Raw genomic sequence first — 6247 nt, 5'->3', positions numbered from 1 at the left:
TAACTTGCCTTCCCTAATCAACTCGAACGTTCTTCAACGCTATTCATGCCCCACTTTCTGCGCGGAATTGGCACTGGAACCGGTTAATTTTTCGGAGCACTTACTCTAATTATAAGAAACTCCTAACTACACAAGTACAACGCCCGAGAGAAACGTGTACCACATCATTACGTCCAAATTTGAAATTACGACACTAAGGCACTCGGAAGGTTTAATCAAAGTGGCTGCAGTGGAAGGGCTGCTGCACCATCAATTACCGACTTATCCGTTATTATACAGATCGGAACGCGTAAAGATCTACGGGAAGTTCGAAGCACAATCGTATATAAACTCCAATTATTTTCCCGGAGTGCTGTGTACAGAGTTAATAAGATTAGTAATTTATAAGAGGAGGAAGAGTTATCGTTGGTTCGAGGTTCCGCGAGGATGAATCGCGACGGTCGCATTTCGATTTTTGTTTGATTACTGGTCTCTTTCGAACGTCTTTAAACATTCTGTTTGTTTGCAAACCGCAGGTGTTTTTATCATTAAAAAAATAAAATCGCTTGCTATTGCTCTCGAGGTTCTCCATGTTGAGAAAACAGGAAACGGTAACAACTTTGAATTACTAAAATAAGGATTCTATCAGTGTCATCTATAATGCATCACATTCTTAGGCCGTGTTCACATTTTTACAACGACTTCGAACAAGTGTTGGACATTGTCATGACCATGTCTGCTCTTTAAAGATTTTAGTCTTTTCTGTTGACATTCTCGAACCAAGAAAGGCGCGTTTATTTCTTAAATGGAGTGATATTAATATTTGCTTTAGTTTGACCATATTTAATTAACAGATGTAATTTTTGCAAAACAGTATATTTGACAGATAATGTTTCATAATTTCTTAAGTTACTTTTGTACTTAGTACTTAGTATATTTCTTTAAATTTCTTGGTCTTCTGTACAACAGAAGAATCTGTGTTATCACAGTAATAAGTCTAGAAACCGGATTTTAACTAAAATATCTTTTTCATTCTATTTTTAAAGCCTGTGGACGGGACCTAAAAAAAAACGTTTGAGATGGAATAAGAGTTAGTACTCAACATTTTTTACGTCCTAAAATTTTTACATCAGTATTCGTCCTAAAACGACAAATAAAACCTTTTTTGTCCTAAAACCATAGTTTTAACATTATTTATTTTTTTAACACATTTTTTTTTAACTTTATTTCGGAATTTGTTATCGTCTTTATGCCAGTTTATATTTTTTCTTCGCCGCTTTAAATAAGTCACGTTTACTACATATTTTGATTTTACAGCCAGAACCGGAAGAAAAATATACGAGTAGTTTCGCTTAATTTCAAATTGAGAAAATATGTGTTAACATTATATTTTTATCTTGAGGTAATTTTATTAATACTAATTGAATCTCCTACGTTGAATACATTTTAAATTTTATAAAAATTCCTTGGCAAATATCAGAAATATTAGACCCAAAAGTCTTACGTTGGATACCCTGAAGAAGTGAGAATGTAATATTTTGTTATTTGTTTTGTACAATGCAAATTCTTATTTCACCCATGTAATAAGAAAACATTATTTTGTTTGTTGTTTTTTAGTTATACAGTATATCTCGTGCTATATAGCCCATCATTTCTGTCACTTTTCACAATATTTTTTCTGTATGAAATAATGAAACCTGATTCAAAGTAGAATTCAGTGCTAACACAGATTTTTCTTTTACAGAAACTAAAAGTTTCTGGCTGACCTGGTTTCCTATTAAACGTCCTATTTTATGTTTTTACTATTCTTTTTTACGATCCCTTTTTTGCATTTTTTAACGTCCTAAAATCCGGTCTCTAGTAATAACTAGAGTATTCTCACAAATTTTGGGACAAGGGTCAGAAAAAATAAAAAGTTACAGACTATTTATAGAAAAATCACTGTGCAGTTTTAAGATGTTAAAGGTAGTTTCAGTTTTTTTATGTAGGTACCTTTTTTGCCTTATTTTTATGTTTCAACTAAGTTTTTTTATTAACAAAAATTTTTACCTTGAAGTCTAGAGAGCAAGAGCATTTTTTAATTAGAAAGAAATATTATTAGTAAAATTTAAGAAACTTAGTTTTAACTGTTGAAAGAAGTAATCGTACAAGAAGTAATTACAAAACACTTAAATTTTGAGAATTCTTAGCTTTCTTTAAGTTTCTCAATCATTATCGATGTGTATTAGAAAATTTTGTTTCTTTCATTTATTTGGAAAACGACCGAATTTCTAAAAATATGTAAATAATTAACCTCAAAACTAAAGTTTGTACATTTCATCTCCAAATTTGTGGTGCAACACACTGGGTATCCTTTGTGCTTTGCTTTTGTGCACAAATCAAATAAGACATTTCACAGTCATCAAACGTCTAGTTAGTGTTGCGGTACATTTGGATAAATTTATAAACTTCACTAACAAGTAACGATCTCTCGACACACCACCTACAGTAAACAGCGTCTTTGATGTGGCGGCATTTAGATCCATCATTCAGTTCCTGACATCTCTATTTCTCCTATTATTCCGTCAACTGGCGCCCAAAATGAGCAATACGATAATGAAATTTAAGACCTTGGCACAGATTACTTTCATGAAAAATCATCCGGCAATGACCCTTCTTCGTGAACTCATCTTATTTATTTATATTTTTTTCCTAGTGTACTGAGCAAAACTCTATCCATTTTTATTGGGTTATAAATTATTTATAAAGTGGATTTTTCGGACGAACTGCAGTGGATTTTTTATAAGTGAGGATTTAGATAATCTATCAGTGGTTAGCTATGTAAATCGATTGGCTTAATTTAACGAGAACATTGGATTATTTTATTAATCCCGCGATTTACAATTCAAATTTTTATTTTCGGTTATGTTAATTGTGTACGCTTGGTGACGTTTCCAGAAGCGGAGTAATTTTACACTTAATTGCCTAGATAATGATATGTACAGGATATCTATTAATCCAAGCACACCTGACTATTGTTATTAGTGTCGTACTTGCAACTTTGATTTACTACGCCACCAAGAGTTTATCGGTGCTACTCCGTAATTATTGTTATTTATTAACATAGATATTATTAATTTATCATTCACCTCCACTGCTATTAACGTAAACGCCCACTTTCTTATATTACAGCTGTTATCATATTTTATTTATTACACTTTACAATTAACTACAACTAAAATTCTCATGTTTCTATTATTGAAAAAGAAAAAAGAAAACATTTACAGCTGATACAATCTTGAAAATCGATATTTCAAGTGTCAGTTTTTTAATTTTTTTTAATTACGCGCAGGTCAAGTTTTTGACGTATGAATATTTGTTTAATGTTAGTCGTGACTAACAGTCGTGACAACAAAATGAAAATTTTAATTAGTCTAGTTTTAGTCCACGATGGCTAACAAATCTTGATTTGTAACATGACAGTTGGCTTTCTCTTGTTGTTATTTTTGTCACTTGACATTTTTGATTTTATGTGCTAAGGAAAAATATAACGAACGAAATTTAATTGTTTTAATTATTCTTGCTCAGGATGGTGCAACTCTAAGCAATTTCTTCGTTTATTTATTTTTCGTGGAATTGTATTTTTGCAAATAAACGAAAACTTCAAGCATTTCAGAATCTCCAAAATTCGATTTTCTATTTCCAAATCACTTTGGAATTCCAGCAATTCCCAAAACTTTATTATGCCGTAAAATCGGTGACAAGTTTGCCTATTTTTTCGCACTTGAAAAGCCTAATAAAATCTAAATTTATTCCCGTTGCAAATTTTTACTGATTAACCCGCCTAACCTGTTATCTTAATATGTATTCACCTCTAATTGATTTAAATGAGTGAACGGCTCGTTTGTCGGTAATAGTGATCTCACCCACACGCCGGCCCGATTTGAGTCCACTTGAGTTCTGGGGGCCGAAACCTGAGTACGGTCCTGGGGTCGACGTCCGCCCCTCCTGTGACTTATTTATTTGCTAATTTTTTTGTCGGTGACATTTTTGGTCTGAAATTGAGCTTTACCGCTTGATAAATCGAATTCATGACGTGAATCCTTGCCAACCGACAAATAAAAAAGTTTTTTTTATGTGTGTGAGGTTGGACTTGTTTAACAGGTAGGTTTTATGGTCTCAATAAAACACTCAAAACTCGACTTAATTTAAGTCTGGAATTTACAAATCGAACAAACCGCAAGGCGAATGAATTTTACACAGTTATCCCAGAGGATTCATAATTGTATATTATTTCAGCTCCCTCAAGTGTCATTATTTTATTAAATTTGCGCCAACACAATTTTATTAAGCATCCACTCGAACGAAAGCTCGTGGGCCGGTTATTTGGCTAATGGATTTGTGTTTTAAACCAGTTCGAAGAATTTCAGGAAGCTTAAATGATCGATTAAACTGCACATTTTAATATAAATATTTCGCAAGATTTTAATTGGAATTTAACGCAAACATCGTGAGAATGCTTCGATTTCTTGTCACCTTTACTTCTACAGATCACAACATTAATGAAAAGTAAATTTTACGACTGAAAAGCAAATAGACCAAGCTTGCATGCAAATGAGTTGCGACTATTTAACTCCACGTTTATTAACACCAACCATCAACAAGACTAGAGATAAAGTGGCATTAATTTTTAACTTCACACTTATTTCTGCAATCCATTTGAAAACCGGAAATTAACAACAGCAAGGTGCCATGACTTTTCTAGAACAAATTTAAAAAGAAGTGCCTTATCAAAGCATAAAGCGCAGGATTAATGCCCCTTTTTATTCAGGTCAACGAGGTCATAATTAACTGATCTCGAATCGGGAAAACAAATTTATTTTTATACGTCGTTTGCTATTTTTATTAAGAAAATCCGTTAAAAGTTTTTAAAAATGTACATTAAACAATTATGGGTTTTAATTAGTTTTTTGTATGTTTTCATTTTCATTCATAAAACTGAAAATAGCTATTGAGTCAAGTGAATACATGACATTACGCCCAACAGTTTGCTCGGTTTATTTAAATTTTCCAAATTTCGAAATAATTGGGAAATAATTTTAATTTTGGATAGCTTTTTAGTGCATAGTTGTATCCCATTGACAGGTTTATAGAGCATTAAACATTTTAGAGGTGCTTGGACTTTCAGCAAACTTTGTTATATTCTCAATGACTCAATGTTGGTAACATTTCAAAGCAAAGATCTTAATCCAATTACAAACACGTGTTCCAATCATGACATTTTTGAGCCTGAAAATTTCAAAATCGATAAATCCAACCATTCATAAAAATGCTTGCGTGAGAAAGCACAATATCGCTTGAAAAGTGATCAGATTTCAGGTGACTTTTTCTGAAAAATCGGATTGTATACATTCTTGGCACAAGATAGTGTAAAACTCCAGGGAAAAAGTTGACACAGTTAAGTTTATTGCACATTGACGTGGTATTCCAAACAATTAAATTTTCATTAAGTTTTCTCTTGCTAAACACAAATAAAATCAGCAAGACACAACAAAGACTTTTAGTCGTCTAATAAAAACCCAGTGTTAAAACTAAGTTTTATTTATAGGATTTATTAAACACAAGCAACCTTGTCGATGATTTTCATACAAAGAATTCCGGCGAGTGCAATGCAAGTTATAAATTATTCCGACATTAATGCTATTCAAAATAGGGTTGCAGTCATTGATTCTTTCATCTTTGATCAATTGAAAGAATTTGACATTCAGTTATTAATAACCAGATTGAGTTTAAATTTTTCCGAAACCATCAATCAGATCGACATGAAAATAAAAAGACGCTAATTATTTTACAAGAAAATCGGGGCGCGAATTAACATATTACAAAACGCTAAAACGTTATAAAAAATATTCAACATGTAAATTTATGGAAATTGCGACAGCGAAATTTATCTCAACAAAGCTATCGTGTCGTTTGTTCGTGCATTGTTATGATTAAATAATAACTACACCAACATAGTTTTAATCAAATTTAAAGAGTCGTAATTTAATGTAAAATAAAATATTCTAAAAATACGATGACTTTGAATACGAAGAACTAAATATGTATGAAACCGCTTGCTTCATTAAAATAACAAATGGTCAGTGCGGCTACTTACTGGACCATCAAGAAAAAATCTTTTTGACCACTATTATTAGAAGATGATAAATGTATCGGATTAAAAGCCGACTCCATTAACTTGAATGTTTGAAACCTGAAAGAAAGGATCATCTTGAGGCACCGACAAAAT

At 32.0% G+C, this 6247-nt stretch overlaps 1 protein-coding gene across 3 annotated transcripts in view; it reads left to right on the top strand.

Annotated features, from left to right (window-relative positions):
* Window positions 1–6247, top strand: part of LOC123005433 (lutropin-choriogonadotropic hormone receptor) — a 76612-nt gene that overhangs the window by 15004 nt on the left and 55361 nt on the right. The gene's annotated exons all lie outside the window — the stretch shown is intronic.

Source organism: Tribolium madens, unplaced genomic scaffold (assembly GCF_015345945.1).
Source record: "Tribolium madens isolate multiple individuals breed KSU strain unplaced genomic scaffold, Tmad_KSU_1.1 Scaffold_20;HRSCAF=117;Tcas5.2_LG4, whole genome shotgun sequence".
NCBI lineage: Eukaryota > Metazoa > Arthropoda > Insecta > Coleoptera > Tenebrionidae > Tribolium > Tribolium madens.
Note: the sequence above shows the minus strand (reverse complement) of the source record. Positions and strands in the feature narration are given on the sequence as shown.